Here is a 16,515-nt window from a genome sequence, read left to right on the forward strand (position 1 = left end):
TGCAACCAACATAGATTGGGACCTCGGTGAGGTTTCCTGAATTGGCATCACTTTCACGGAAGGAAGAGTACTCTCAGAGAGGCTTGGTGTTGGCCACATTCCGTGGTGTAGCCTCAGCCCTTCATTTTGTGTTGGCAGCAAGACTTAGCTCATCTTCCTTGTTTGGTACTCCATGAAAAGTGAACACACCTTTCCTTCATTTAACAGGATCAGGTTTGAGGATGACCGGATTCATTTCAAGAGAGGAAGAATAGCACACAGTTGGGAAGGGCCCTACCTGTATTGTCATTTGAAGTTAGTCAGGGGTCCTGATTAATACGTGCAGGTGTTGAGGTGTTGTGGGCCTTGGTTTGACTAGGGTCAGCATGACGTCCTGGACAGGGTTGTGTTCCAGTCAAGCTTGCCACACCTGACAGCTGGTGCAGGCTTGGCTGTCTGTGACACATTGCTTACTGTCACTGGGAGCTGAAAGGACAAGGACCACAGCATGGCTCAGTTCCCAGGTCCAATAACATGACCAGGGGCTTGAAAATCTCGGGAGAGCCCCAGTCGCTCCCCATCCCATTTTCCTCAATGATCCTCAGAAGCCATTGCTGGTCATGCAGCAGAACATCTCAGGGAACTCAATGTCTATGACACAGACCTCTTCCCTGGGAACAGAGCTTCCTGACTCTTGGCAGGATCCAGTGAACACTGGGGACAGTGCTGGTCACAGTCTGTCCCCCACATAGTGTTTGATGAAGGGAGGGTGAGGAGAAGCACACAATGCAGAGACATACGTGCTCCTGGGTGAACTTCAGGGTTCCTCAGGCTCTAGGTAGGGAGAGATTTTACTCATGTGACATTTGCTTGTGCAAGCCTAGGAAAGAAGTGGAGGGATATACAAGGAGCATTGGCCAAGGGAAGGCTGAGGAGGTGATGGGAAATAAGCCGTGGAACCTGTCCCCTTCACTAATGACCTTGGAACACCTGCAACTGCCCTGGACAGGGTCCCTTTCCTGCTGGCGAGCGGTGCAGGGGCATGGTACCACTGAGTAGTCAGACTGATTCATTTCCAGGGAGCCATGGGTGGGGGCAATGGATTGTGTGCAAAGGACATTCAAGAGAGTCTCAGAGACAGGGAAAGCTGAGGTGTCATAATCAACAGATAGTGTTCTGGAAATCCCAGTGTATGGACAAGTAGTATAGCTACTACTAAAGGAATATAAAATGACATTCACTCAGGGATGTTTGCAAACTGCACAACTTCCTTGCCCACAGGGCCCTGAGCTGTTCCCACTTGTCCTCAGATTCCCACTGACTAAGGAGCTTGGGGCCTCGATCCTGCTTACATGTCCCCTCCTCCATTCTCCCTTTTGCCTCCACAGCATCTGCATCAGAGCCCAGGCATGAACTTCAATCCTGGTGTCCCCATGTCTCCCTTTGGAGGCCTGCCCTTTCTTCCTGCTGCCCCTGTGCCAACACACCAGCTGTTCTGGGAGCTGCTCCTGGCACCACGGATGACTGCACCCACCTCCCAGGGTAACCCTCTGGTGCTGTCTGCTTACCCTGGATGACCACAGGTAGCTGAGTTCTTCACCTTTGAACAACATGGGCCAGAACAGGTAGCTGAGTTCTTCACCTCTGAACAACATGGGCCAGAACTGAGGCCAGCAGGCTGTCCTCACACTCACAATCTTGCCCACACTCAGGGACCCCTCAACTGGAGGGCCCCAGGGGCCTTCTGTGGGGGTGAGGAGCATCCCACTCCCTTCCTCATAGCAGCTTCTGCCCTGAGGACCACTGTGCCTGCCTCAGCCAGTGGGGGACCTGGAACTATGGGGGCCCCTGTCACCAGTGCCTTGCCCCTCCATTGTCTTCCCAATGGCTGTCCACCAACAGCCAGGTGGATGGTTTGGAGAGGGTGCCCTGCCCACCTTCCACACTGCAGTGCCACCAGGTGCCTCCAGTGGACCTCAGAGCAGGGAGGAAAACTTCAGCCACTGGCAGTGTTCAGACCCTGGTCCGCAGGCACCTGCCTCAGACTCCAGATGTGGAAGCACTCTCCTGCTTTGTGTGAGTGCTCTCCCCAGGGTCCCCGAACTCCTCCTAGAGCTCTGACATGAGGAAAAGCGTGGGATGGACAAGGTAGGCTGGGATGCAGGGTACCTGGACGGAAGGCCCTGAGGGTGGGGGACAAACTGAGAGACCAACACTGCCAGCAATCATCACCTCACACATGGGAGGAAATGTGCCTTGCCTCAGCTGCCCATCACAGCCCTGTGAGTGCAGGCAGTCTTGTTTCAATGATCATCTCTGTCACACGGAGGACTCAAGGTCAGAGAAGTTTCCTGGGGTAACATTAGCCAGGATTGGAGGTTGGCTATCTCACGCCACATGTTGGTTCCCTCCCCGATCTTTTCACTTTCCAGCATAGACCTGACTGTTCCCAGCACAGAGGATGTCACTAGCAGAAGTGGGGTCAGGGGTTCTGGTCCCAGGAGATAACTCCACAGACACCCACCCACATTGTCCTGAACTCCTGACAAGGATGCTACGTTGATGCAGCACTCTTGGGGAAGCTTGCTCCCTCTGGTTTCTGGATGGGGACGTTCATCTTGGCCCCACTTTGTAACCATGCTCCAAGGCCATTGTGTGCACTGTCTCAGTCAGCTTGGGCTGCCATCCAGGGTAGTTTAGAGCAGCGGGGTGAAACCACAGGCATTCATTTCTCACAGGTCTGCAGCCAGGAAGCCCAGATAAAGGGTGCCTGACCCAAAGTGCCATGAGGGCTCTCTCTTCCCACGAATGAAAAGGTTGCTAACTCACCAGTGTCCTCACATGACTGAGGTCACTTCAGAGTGTCTTCCTTCTCCTGGAAGACCACTAATGCCCTCATGAAGCCCTACCCTCAGCATCTCATCTAACTCCACAGAACTCTAAAGCCAATCTCCAAGTGCCCATCACATTGGGGGTTAGGACTTCAACAGTTGAACTTGGGAGGATAACAACAGTCAGCACATAACACACCACACCACTGAGGAACCCAAGTAAAATCACACAGGCCATGGTGAACCTTGGTTTTAATGTGTAGTATAAGGTACATTGTTTTAGGATCCCAATACCAAACCTTTGACCTGAACATGATGGGGCAGATGTAACAAAGGTAGGACGGTGTGTCGGTCCAAGTAAGTTGAGAAGAGAGGGTGACCTTGTGGACCCTGACTGATCTTGATGAATTCTAGCCCAGTCCTTCGGTCCCTGTCCCAACTGGAGCCCACCAAGACCATGGAAGAGGGCCTGCAGAAGGGGTTGCAGGAATGGCAGTGCATAAGCCACTTTGACTGCAACATCTTGAGACTGCACAAAAGTGAGTCAGGTTTCAGAGCTCAGACCACAGTGGTGGGGGATCATGGATTGCACAGCAGGGTCTGGTAGGGCCAGTAATATACCTATGTGTTGGCTCTGAGGCATCAGTTCTCCAAATAGCACCTCCCTCTAGCTCAGTCCTGGGCATTCTCTCTGCAATTGTCCCAGAAACTGCAGCCTCAATATTCCTGATTTCAACTCTGCCTTGAGGTTCAGGGTGAGGATGGGGAGGAGTTACCAGTCCAGTCACAAGTTGGCCTTCAATTTCTTGCCTCTGCAGAGGGGGAATGTTCTGCTATCCTCACACAGGCCCCCTACCTGGGAACAGGCACCTCTTTATAGAGTGGGGTCCATCATAACTCAAAAAAGAGCGGCCACTATTTCACCCTGATGTTCCAGAAGAGGGTGGAGTGGGGAGTGGGTGTTCAGGAGAACCCAGCACCTCAGATGCCCTGAGGACACATCTCCCATCTTTATTGCCTTTCCTCTAAGGAATCTCTGTCATCTAACAAGTGAAAAGAAGAATAAGAAACAGCCCTCCTTGGAAGCAACCCCATGTTCTCCATTTAGCTACCACTTTCATGTGACCTCTCCTGTGCCTCTGTCTCTCAGGTGCTCCTTCCAAGGATCATGGGCCCAGCAACACTATGCCCAACTTGGGTCAGGACCCCTGGTGTTCCCTGATATAAGTCACATACCTGACCAGCTTCTTGCATTACCTGATCTGTGGGATTTGTGTTAGGGACAGGAGAGACCTGGAACCAGGGTCGCCTATGGACCCTATCAGATTCCCTTCAGGTGCTACATGAGGTAGTGTTTCCCCAGAAATGTGGTTCTTCCTTTGTGGCACCTCTCTCCTGGGACTGGCCCAGCCCCCTCCAGCACAGCTCCACATCCCTGCCATCAGCTCCTGCCTGGTATGGGACAAGAACCTGCCTGGTATGCCTGACCTGCTTCTCAGCTCAGCCTGTGATTCCCTTATCCAACCCTGCCAAGGTTCATGGAGTTTGAGGCTGCAGAAGAGATGGAGGATCCAAGGATGCAGTTGTCAGTGGTCTTCCACTGCCGACCTCCTCCTGTAACTCTGTGGTTGGATCTTCCAAGGCTCCCAGCCCCTGAGACTGTCTAACAGCCAGGTAGGGACCCAAAATTCTGAGAGAAACCCATGATACTGACCATGGGAAGCCAAGGACTGAAGGTTTTTTCTTTCACTGTGGGGTTAGAGCCTTCAAGAACAACAGCCCACTAGCACCTGAGGTCCCTTCCGCCTTTGTTTTGAAGTGCATATTCACTGGTCCAGCTTGAGAACACCTTTCTCTCCTTGACTGTCCAGGGAACCAACACACCATCTGCCTGGGATTTTGGTCTGGTTGGGGAGAGTGCATGAAATATCACTGGCTCCAAATGGCCTCTCACATGACTGTCCTAGATGTTGCACCTGTTGCACTGTCACCTCCCTTGAGTCAGGTTGTCCTGGTGCATTGCACTTCAAGTTAGGTCCCCTGAACCCTGCCTTCTACCAAGTGATTGGGATGAACATGGATCCCCCAGGCATGCAACATTCTGGTCCTCCCTGTCCTAGTGTGCACCTCCAGAAAGATCAGGCCTAAGGCACCTGCCCACCCATTAGCAGTCAAACCCAAGGTGCCAGGAACCAAGGCACATGAGACCAAGGCACCCGAGGAGATGCACCTGAAGCCATCCAAGAGTGCATGGACATCATGGATGAGCTATTTGGGTCTCTCGACTTTGCCACATGGGAGCCCTCCTGCTTCTCCAAAGGACAGCCTGCTGCACACCTAGGAGAGGAAGGACTGCGTCAAAACCCAGTAGAGGATGAGTTATACCCAGATGCAAGCCTCCTGAGCAACATTGATGAGGACTTTGTTGACAAGGTGGGCTGGCCTGACAATCATGGTGTCCACATGGTTTCAGGACCCACAGATTTGAGCTACATACATTAGAGTCTCAGCACTTTGTGTCTGTGTGTGTGTGTGTGTGTGTGTGTGTGTGTGTGTGTGTATGTGTGTGTGTGCTCATGTGCACGGGTGTACTTGTGAACGTGGGTGTAGCTGGTGGTCAGGATTCAACATCTCCATGGTGCAGATCAGGATGGGTCATCCTTGCTTCCTATTCTCCTAGAAGTCTTCCTGACTTGGGACCATTTCCTCCCCAGGTCAATCTCACTCTCTTCCTTCTCCTCCCAGGTGGAGACCATGATAGACCCCCATTTCCTGGAAGAATTACTTCCCTCTGAACCACGTATAAATGTCTTGGACATAACAAAAGTGCTGGAGTAGCAGGAAGTCACCCCTGACCAGGTAAAGAGGGGAAGGACGGTCTCCCAGCAGACCAGGGGCAGGAGGTACACTGGCAATGCAAGAGAGGCAGGGACACCTGAAAAACAAGTGCAGGGACACCAGGGACTTGGGAGAAACAAAAGGTAGCCAAGGACAAAGGAGTACCAGGTAGAACTAGGGAGGTCAAGTCACCAGGTTACTGGGGCTTGGGGACAGATGCCAAATAGATAAGGCAGAGAGAGACCTGGTAGACTAGGAGGCAAGTAGACAGGAAATGGAGTGGTTGCAAGTCCACTGAACAGGGGAGCCAGGGACAGCAGGTTGATGAGAAAGGTACAAGACCCTGTTCACGAGGCACACAGGACTTGTCTATCCCTATCTTGCCTGTGATACATGGCTCTGAGACAGTGACTGCTCCAGGATACAGGAGTAGGTGGGGAAGAAAAGGAAGGAAACAGGAGAATCACGGACAGACTCAGGGTATCAAGCTGAATGGAAACCCAGCAGGGTGGCCAGCAGAGCCTGTCTGTCTCTCTGAGAGCAAGATGGGTGACAGCTCCACATTGCTCTTCCCATTCAAATATAATTGTCCCTGGTCCCCTGGCCCTTGTCCCACATGAAGAAACATTAGCCAGTGCCATCTCCTCCTGCAGCTGGTGGAGTAGCTCCTCTGCAGGTGACCCAAAGTCATGGTTTGTCCCAACAGGACTCAAGGTCTTCCAGGCCAGATGCCAAACAAGGTGTAGAGAAATGTAAACATCACACTGATCAAGGGATTGGCATGCAGAACTGGACCACAGAGGTGGCTTCCCAGGAGATGAAGAGGCACAGGGCCACAGACTCAGTGTTGCTGGGTTCAAAGTACACTGCTCTCCTGCTGAGCTGTCATGGGTCTTCCTCATTGAGGGCCATCAGTCCAACCATCCTCCCCAAAACCCCACCTCCTCCTCCCTATACCTGGGGAACAAAGCTATAGTGGGTCCCAGAAAAGCCACCTCTTATGGGTGACCACATGGGACTGCCATCAGCTGCATTGTGGATGATGCCCTCCAGAGCCCAGACTTCTTCCTAGTCTACCAGCACCATCTGCTGCCTCAGGCACTGTCCCAGAGCCAGGACTCTCTCATGGAACCCTTCTGCTCTGGAGATCAAGCATCCCAGGCCCCACCTCCCCAGAGAGGAGGTCTCCACTCCCACCACTTCCAGCTGCCATGTGCAGGAAGCGAGCTCTCATTGGACATGCATGCAACGTGGCAAAGATACCCTGCTCCAGGCCTGCCCTCCAGGTCTCTGCAGGGAAAGATCTGAATCTGAAGCAGGCGCAAACCTCACAGTCTCAGAAGAAGAAACACAAGTCATCAGGAAAGCAGATAAAAAAGAGGCTCTGTGGAGAGTAGGGTTCATGGGTGGCCTCTGGGGTGGGACACTCCTCAGGCGAGATCTCACCCTTGCTTCATTCCATACCCCAACAGTTGCACCTCACTCAGGACAGTTCCTGATGGTCCTCAGGAAAGGGAAGGGAATGGGAGGGTTCTGGGAGTGTAGAATGTGGGTAGGGGGAGAGCAGAGGGAAGCTACTGAGAGGGGAGGGGGTGGGATGTTCAAGCCAAGTGGGAAGTTGTGCCTTGATGGTTTGTGTCAGTGGTAATAAAGGCAGTTTTGCAGGAAAAATCTTCTCAGGCTGCTGCTTCCACCATGGTGTCTGTGCAGCTCCACGCAGTGAGAACTGAGAGGAGGAGGTAACTGGAGATACCAGGCCCCAGGTTCACGAGTCCCCATCCACTGGGCCAACCTTCCACGTATAGACTGGTCCTTCCACTGATCCTGGGAGAAAACAGACAACAAGCTCCCAGAACTCCATGCATTGCCATATTGGAAAGGCATCCCTTGGTTAGGGGATCTTCTCTGTGCACCCCTTCATGATCTGTGTCCCTTCAAAATTTCTTACCAATCATCTAGGCCAGACATGAAGAGGATTCACAAAGAGGCAAAGTGCATCTCCCTTGGTGTTCGCAGCTCTGAGGCCTGTGGACTGACTGCTGGCTCAGATCTAGTGTTAGCAGCCCTGAGATTGAATGTCAGTGACCCTCAGCTCCTGGTGGTAGCAGCTCCCCTGCTGCCTCCCTGAGAGCAGTAGCCAGCTCCTTCCACCAGTTCCCTGGAACTCACCTGTCAGCCTGACCTAGCAGCTCCTGCAGCTCTCCATTGTTATGGGTCACTCTCTGTGCTTGATGCTCTCAGACTGACCTGCCCATTTTGCCAGATTTTAGTGCAACCAACCTGACCTTCTCTAGCTGAGATGAAAGTCATGAATGTACAAACTGTACCCATCCCTAAGAGACTTCATTAGGACTCACACTGCACCAGAATGGGAAGTGGTAACGGGACTGTTTATATAAGGAGATGGGGAAGGAATCTCATTTGAAGTAAAAAAGTGGAGTCAAGCATGCATGGTGTCCTTCCAGATACCTGCAGTGTTCTGCTTAGGCACAGACAGAGGAGGGGCTCCATGCACTCCAGACTGGGAACCACTGAAGGGCCCCAAAGGGTTGTAGTCATCTTGAGTCACTGCATGGTAGAGTTATCTGGGTGGACCTGCTATGGAAGCAAGAGAGTCAGTATCTACAGGGTGTTTGTGGCAGCCATCATCATCACAGAGAAGGGCACAACTTTTTGTAAAGTACCTCTTGGGGACTTTGGGTCTCCTGTCTCATTGTATGGAGAACCACTTCAGAGCCTTCATCCTGGCCCTGTGCCGTTAATTGGGTTGCTAGAAATAAGCCTGGAATGCTATTTTATTTTTACCCAGCTTCTTTTTCTTCCCATGATTAATGTTAGACAGTGAGATTGGACCGATCCCCAGCATGGCTATGGTCTTCCTGAGTAGGTGACCTGATGAGAGGACAAGGCCTGGCTTCTAGGGAAAGGAGTCACAGCACACTAGGGAATTGTCAATTGACAACACCAGCAAGACCCACTTCCCTCATTAATAAAATGCTGTGCTTTCTGACAGTGGCCACAGGGACTGGCTCCTTGTGGATGCCCTTTGTTAGTTGCACATTTATGGAAACTCAGGTGAAGAAACTCTTTCTGGTCCTGTTGCAGAACTGGCTGGGGAAGGCTCGCCGAGGACAGTGAGGGGGTGTGGGAGAGGCAGGAAGGAAAGGAAGGCAATGCAGAGGAGTACCGGGCCACTTAGAAGGGGTGGCTCCACCAGGCAAGAGCTAATGGGTAGTTTCTGAAGCCTCTGCACCTTCCCCCTCTTCCCCCACCATGCCTCATTTCCATGCTCTCTCAGGTGAAGACTGGCCAGTGCCACATCCCTTTTAGTATGAAAATATGTGATTCCATGGTTGCTGAATCCCATGTGGCCCAGGCCCTGAAAGCCTAGGGGTCCTGGACATTTGGAATCAAGAGAACAGTTGCTTTATATCTTTGTGGCTTTTGATTTGAAGATTGTAATCAGTCCCAGATTTGAGATGCTTTGCATGAACTCGAAGCCTGAGCTTGGGGGCTGTCCCATTTTAGGTTGTTAGTGAGTTTTCCATTATTGTAACAAAACACCTGAGATAGTCAACTGAAAAAGAGGGAATTATTATTATTGTTCATGGTTTCTGAAGTTACATCCCATGGTCAGTTGGCCCCATTGCCTTGGTCCTGTGGCAAAGCAGCCCACTGTGGCAGGAGCACATCATGGAGTGCTGCTGCCCAGGAAGCAGAGAGCAAGAGAAGGGGCCAGGCTCCTGACTTCCCCTTTAAGGGCACACCTCCTGACCTCCCGTTTAAGGGCATGCCCTGACCTCACCTCCTCCAACTGTGCCCCACTTCCTATGGTTTCCAGCACCTCCCAGTAGTGCCACAGGTTGGGGCCAAGCCTTAAATACATGGGCCTCTTGGGACCTTGGGAAGGTGCTTGGGAACAGTGGTAAGAATGTAATACATGGGTACAGTGACACAGCCTCATCAATGTTTATAGCAGCTCACCTCACAATAGTTACACTATGGAACCAACCTGGGTGCCCTTCAACAGATGAATGGATAAAGAAAAAGTGGTACATATACACAATGGAATATTACTCAGCCTTAAAGAAGAATGAATTTGGCATTTGTTGGTAAATCAATGGACGGAACTAGAGAAGATTATGCTAAGTGAAATAAACTAATCCCCCAAAACCAAAGTCTGAATGTTTTTTCTGAGAAACAGATGCTCATTGACAGTGGGGGTTTGGTAGCAAAGAATTCAGGAACCTTGGATTATGCAAAGGGGAGTGTGGGGAGTGTGGATTGGTGGGAATGGGAAGGACGGTAGAGTGAGACAGACATTATTACTCTATATACATGCTGAAAATTTTTTTTCAATTAAAAAATAAGAATGAAAAAAATTTGAAAAAGACACATGATGTCTGATCCCACAACCCACATAATGAAGTCAGAATGAGCACAACTTGGGAATGTTTAATGTCTCTGACCTCACCCAGCTTTTATTTGTCCACTTCATGTTCACATCAGGTGAACTGAATAGTGGAGAAAGCTTTGGTGTTTCTCGTCGCATTTTCAGAGCAAAAGAAGAGAATTGTAAGCAGAGACTTTTGCATGGGAAGATGTAATAAAGAATCTTGGCATTTGGGCAAATGCTTCTGCTGCACTTTCAAGGGGACAAAGAAAGAGAGAGATTTGTGATTATCTGTGGGTCAGTACCTGTTTCAGTGTTTCTCAACAGGGACAGATTCTGGGAAAGATGCTGGACAGAGAGTCTGGACTGATCCCCAGCAGAGCTGAGACCTGCCTGAGCAGGTGTCTTGATGAGAGGACAAGGCCTGGCTTCTAGGGAAAGGGGTCACAGCACCCTGGAGAAACTTCAAGTGATCCTCCACTGATTGGTGCAAAAATGTCATGGCAGAGTGTTCCTGTTTCTTCTCTCCTGTAACATTGCTCATATTCTTTCATTTATTCATAAGATTGAGTCATCAAATACATTTCCGCATTATTATTTTGAATGACTTGTTATCTGTTCCTTCAATTAAGATCCCAAACTGAAAGTGCTGATTTCCCTTCACTTGTTCCTGCTCTCTCTTCGTTGATGCAGGTTTCTGACCTATCTCATGTTCAGGCTCACTGAAGAACTTCTTTCAGCCTTTCTTTCAAGACACACGAACTGCACAAGTGAAAATCTCCCATCGGCAATCTACTCCTAGTTTATCTTGAAAAAGTTTTACTTGGCGCGCCCCAGACGCCACGGTTCTTAGGGGCTGAGGAGAGAAGACAAGGTGTGCAGACCTGGGCTCCGTGGGGTGGAGATGGAGAAGCACGTCTGCGGGTTGCTGGGACCCAACGTGCAGGCCGCCCATACGTCCAGGAGGTACTGGAGCCAGGAGCCGCCTGTCAGGCTGCAGCCTGGGCGTTACTGGGACGACCGAGCGGAGAAACCAGGACGAGCAAACCGTACCATGGCAATTGAATGAATTTGGAAAATGTTTGAAGTTTAGTGGCTGCTTCTATGGTCTATCTTCTTACCTTAAAACACAAAAAGATAAATGGGATGCTTGAGACAAATGGCTTCAGAATCTACGAATGGGAAACAAGTTAAGAATCACTTCACCGGGCTGGGGTTGTGGCTGTGTGGAACACTTGCCTCGCATGTGTGGGGCGCTGGGTTTGAGCCGCAGCACCACATAAAAATTAATTAATTAATTAATTAAAAGGTAGTGTCTATCTACAACTGAAAAAAATTAAAAAAAAAATCACTTCCCTAAGGGGAAAAGTCAGCAGCACCAGCAACTGTAGAATAGATCTTTAGGTAATAATTGTGATGAAGAAGATTCCTTCATTTTGAACCACATGAAGCTTGTGGTTCATGTGGTTATTTTCATCTTTATTTTCATGGTTCTCTTCTTCGATTTTATGAAAATGGAGAACTCTGAAGTCACACTAAAGGTTGACTCAAAGCTAATCTCTCCAGCTCGTGTTAGTCCCTATTTCAGAGCCATGTTTTTCTCTGAAATGGCTGAAGCCCAACAAGCACTGATTGAGATCAGAGGTTTTGATGGTGATGCAATAGAAAGCTTGGTAAAGTTTGTCTAGTCTTCGCGACTCACTTTGTTGACAATGCCCAGCCTCTCTTAAATTCAGCCTGTATTCTGCAGGTGGAACTGGTCCCCAGAGCTTGTTGTGAATACATGAAATTACATTTTCATTCCTCCAATTGCCTGGCAGTAAGAGCCTTTGCCGAAAGTCACAACTGAAGAGACTTAGTGGACATGGCGGATCAATATGCCTGTGAACGTTTTACTGAAGTCGTGGAGTGTGAAGCACCTCCATATGCTTTTGCCCTCTATTTATTTAAATATTGAAAATGAAAAGCAGGTCTACAGTGTGGCCATCAATTGACCTTGCCAGTCCTCAACATCATTCCAAATGGTTGGATGAAACACTGGCACAGGTTCATCTGAAATTATTACCTGTTGATTTTCTTATGGATGTTGTGGCAAAAGAGCAGATTGTCAAGCAGAATCTAAAATGTAGATGTTTATTGGATAAAACAAGAAACTACCACCTTCATTTGAGTAGCAGAGCAGTACCTGACTATAAATACTCAGTTCAGACTACCCCAAGGAAGCATACTGCTGGTGTGCTGCTTTGTGTAGGTGGTTGAGGTGGATCTGGTGACCCCTTTTGAAGTATTGAATGCTATTCTATCAACAAAAAAGGTTGATTCTTTGGACCAGAAATGAATAGCCAAAGGTGACATGTGGGTGCAATCTCTGTGGAAGGTATAATGTATGCAGTAGGTGGACATGATGGAAATGAAAATTTAGGTAGCATGGAGGTGTTTGATCCTCTCACTAATAAATGGATGATGAAGGCATCAATGAACACAAAGAGGCAAGGAATTTCCTTGGCTTCCTTAGGAGGACCAATTTATGCAATTGGAGGGTTAGATGATAATGCTTGCTTTAACGATGTGGACAGATATGAAATAGAATCTGATCAATGGAGTACAGTGGCACCAAAGAACACTCCCCTTGGAGGAATTGGCTCTGTGGCTCTAATAAACTATCTTTATGCAGTAGGAGGCAATGATGGGGTGGCTTCTTTATCTAGTGTAGAGAGATATGATCCACATCTGGATAAGTGGATAGAAGCAATGGAGTTAGTGAGCTTCATGGTTGCGTATGTGTTCCTGATGGTTTTGTTGATACTTCTCCTCTTAGCAACATGACCCTTGAAGCAACAAGCGGGATTATGTGGCAGTACTTACTACTCCCAGGGGTGGAATAGGGATTGCAACAGAGATGGGAAAAATCTTTGTATTTGGTGGTCATAATGGCAATGCATATTTAATACAATAGAAGTATTTGATCTGGTGCTGAACAGGTGGGAACTTGTTGCATCTGTATGTCACTGCAGAGCTGGAGCAGGCATAGCTGCATGTGCCTGTTTAAGTAGCCAGATGTGAGATGTGGGTCATGGATCCAATAATGTGGTTAACTGTATGTGATTTGAGTTCTAGCCACCAACAATTTAATCATAAATCTTGATAGGCAAGAAAGACAACTAAGATTTGGATAATGATCCCCTTTGAATTTTAACTATATTTAGAGTCTTATTTAAAGGTTAACTGTTGTGTTATGAATAACCACAACTTTTGGAATGATAGCTGAAGAATTATTAATCATAAAGTTAAATTTCATACTTTGTACTTTAGCAAATAGAGTAGGGAGGAAGACAGTCTAACGTGAAACCATATCTACTCTGGAAGATGTTTATAGTAGTACCAAAAGTTTGAAAAATCTCTGTTAGGATGAATCAAAATGTAATTGGTTGAGTTTTACCTTTCCTTTTGCCTAAAGGCATTAACATTAGGTAGTGTGAGTTTTTCTGTTCATCTACACAATATGAGATCTGTTCCACTTGAAGATCACTTCTACTTGGTGCTGATGAATTTATGCCTTGCTTTTTTTTCTAGGTATTGATTTTTCAATTTCTTGGATATTTACAAAAGTAGAAAATGTTTTTGTCTTTTTATTTATCTCTATTCTTGGAAGCTATGAGTGCTGTAAAAATCCCTTAATTTCAGTTTGATTGATAGGATGCCAAAAGACTTAGCTGTGTGAATTCCATTCACAAGAGCTTACAGTTTTGTTTTATTTTGTTTTGTTTTGTTCTCCCATCTCATGCAAAAAGTGAATCACAGGAACTATTTAAGAAGACTTTAGATCTAATATTATTCTAGTGCCCAGTTGTGAGACCTTGAGGAATGGTGTAGGTTAAATGACTTCTCAGTAAGGAATCTGAAAATATCTTTAACTTTCTTCTTTGGTTTGATTTTGAACCCAGGATTTATTATCTTCCTCTTTTGTTATTTGCAATCTTCCTGGTTTTTCTAATCACACAGATCTGCATTTATTTTTGCATTTATTTATTTTCAAAAAATAAATGCATTTTTCTTTTACAAAAATCCTTTAAAAACTGTAGTTGGTTGATTAGTACAAGTCCATCATTAACCAATAAAACATGTTGTTGGGCTGCGTACACGACAAGCATCTACTTGGAGCAGAGGTTGCAGACGAGGTGAGGGGGACATCAAGGTTTGTATGTGTTGGTCAGTTCTGAGATCTTGAAGAAGCTCTGCACAGAGAAAGATAAAAGCAGCAGTCTTTGCCAATTAGGGAATGGACCATTTGGATTCCTTTAGCAGTGATCCCTCTGATAAGCCACCTTGCAGAGGCTGTTCCTCTTACCTCATGGAGCCTTATATTAAGTGTGCTGAATGTGGGCCACTTCCTTTTTTTCTCCGCTTGCAGTGTTTCACTCAAGGATTTGAGTACAAGAAACATCAAAGTGATCATACTTGCAAAATAATGACTTCTGACTTTCCAGTTCTTGACCCCAGATGGACTTCTCAAGAAGAAATAGTGCTTTTAGAAGCTGTGATGGATTACTGCTTTAGAAATTGGCAGAATGTAGCTAATCAGATGTGCACCAAGACAAAGGAGGAGTGTGAGAAACATTACATGAAGCATTTCATCAATAATCCTCGGTTTGCATCTACCCTGCTAAACCTGAAACAAACAGAGGAGGCAAAAACTGCTGATTCCATTTCACTCTGCAGATGATCCTCCTCGACATACCTCTGACCCCTTGCTTTCTCAGGACATGGCAGGATACATGCCAGCTCAAGCAAATTTCATCGAGGAGTTTGACAATTATGCAGAATGGAGCTTGAGAGACACTGATTTTGTTGAAGATGACTCGGACATTTTACACGCTCTGAAGATGGCTGTGGTGGATATTTATCATTCAAGGTTAAAGGAGAGACAAAGATGAAAAAAATTATTAAAAGATTGTGGATTAATCAACCTTAGAAAGTTTCAATTAGTGGAACAGCATTATTCCAAAGAGGTTCAAGACCTTTATGAAACAATGAGGTGATCTGCAAGGATTTTGGGTCCAGTGGAATATGATAAGTTCATTCAAAGTCATGTATTGGAACTTGAACTTCAAAGGGAAATCAAGAGGCTCCAGGAATATAGGACAGCAGGCATTACCAATTTCTGTAGTGCCAGGATGTACAATCACCTAAAGAAGACAAGAGAAGAAGAGCGCCTTAAACTCACCATGCTCTCTGAAGTTCTCCAGTACATCCAGGACAGTAGTGCATGCCAACAGTGGCTCTGTCGGCAGGCTGAAACTGATTCTGGGCTGACTCCTTCCATTTCAATGTCTTCAAATTCAGGTAGAGGGAGTGCACCACCCTTGAATCTCACTGGCCTCTCTGGCATGGAAAAGCTGAATGTAAGAGAAAAGGAGCTCTATCAAATGGTGAGGTTGGTTCCTGGAGCCTATTTAGAATACAAATCTGCTTTTTTGAATGAATGTAACAAGCAAGGAGGCTTGAGACTGGCACAGGCAAGAGCACTCGTCAAGATAGATGTGGGGGAGGGTGGAGTGGGCCGTGGACTGGAGCAGCATGTGGACGTTCTGGTGCCGCCCAGCTGCTGGTCTCTTGCCTGGCCCAGTCCCACACCAGTGCACCTCGCCCGGTGGAACTCACCCCGTTTTGTGGCCGCCGTGGGCTGCGCATGGGAACTGCTGTGGCCCAAGCGCCTGGCAGAGCCAGTGTGAACGTCTACTACCTCAATCAAATTCTGAATGTCAAAAAGCAGAGTGTCTATTGGATGCCTCTGAGGACTCAAGAACTTTGGGCAACCCAGGCTCTCTAGACGAAACTGCCTATGAAAGACGAGCAGAGGAAACACTGGATGCCTTAGCAAAGTTTTTTGAAGACCTTGCAGACAAGCCCTGTACACTCAAGGACTATGATGTCCCCTTTGGGGGTGGTGTCTTAAAAGTTAAACTGGGTGGAGAACTAGGAACCTATGTGATCAACAAGCAGACCCCAAACAAGCAAATATGGTTATCATCTCCCTCAAGTGGACCCAAGCATTATGATTGGACTGGGAAAAACTGGGTGTACTCCCATGATGGTGTGTGCCTCCATGAGCTGCTGGGCACACAGCTGACTGAAGCCTTAAAAACTGAATTGGACTTCTCTTTCTTGGTCTATTCCGGAAAAAGCACTTTCTCTTTCTCCATGTTTAGATGCTTTCACATGCTCTCCTCTGCTTTCTCTCTTCCACTTTTTCAACATTCATTCTAACATTTTCTACCTTCCTACCTCATTTTCTTTTCTTTTAATTAACTACATTTTTAACATCTTTTAAATCAATTTGTTTTATCCATCTGGGGAATGGAAGGTAGATTAGTGGATTCTTCAATATCATAGTAGCTGTACACAAGGGAATAAAAATGGCAATTTTAGGAGAGGATCCAAGATGGCAGACTAGAGGGAGGCTGTGTTCCTTGT

General features: G+C 47.6%; 2 pseudogenes; both read left to right on the plus strand.

Moving 5' to 3' along the window:
• The first annotated feature begins 11,200 nt into the window (after nt 1–11,200).
• On the plus strand, nt 11,201–13,146 carry LOC124965865 (kelch-like protein 8; annotated as a pseudogene).
• A 1,174-nt stretch (nt 13,147–14,320) lies between these two features.
• LOC124965760 (transcriptional adapter 2-alpha-like) lies at nt 14,321–16,308 on the plus strand (annotated as a pseudogene).
• The last annotated feature ends 207 nt before the right edge of the window (nt 16,309–16,515 follow it).

Source organism: Sciurus carolinensis, chromosome 15 (genome assembly GCF_902686445.1).
Source record: "Sciurus carolinensis chromosome 15, mSciCar1.2, whole genome shotgun sequence".
In the NCBI taxonomy this organism is placed as follows: domain Eukaryota; kingdom Metazoa; phylum Chordata; class Mammalia; order Rodentia; family Sciuridae; genus Sciurus; species Sciurus carolinensis.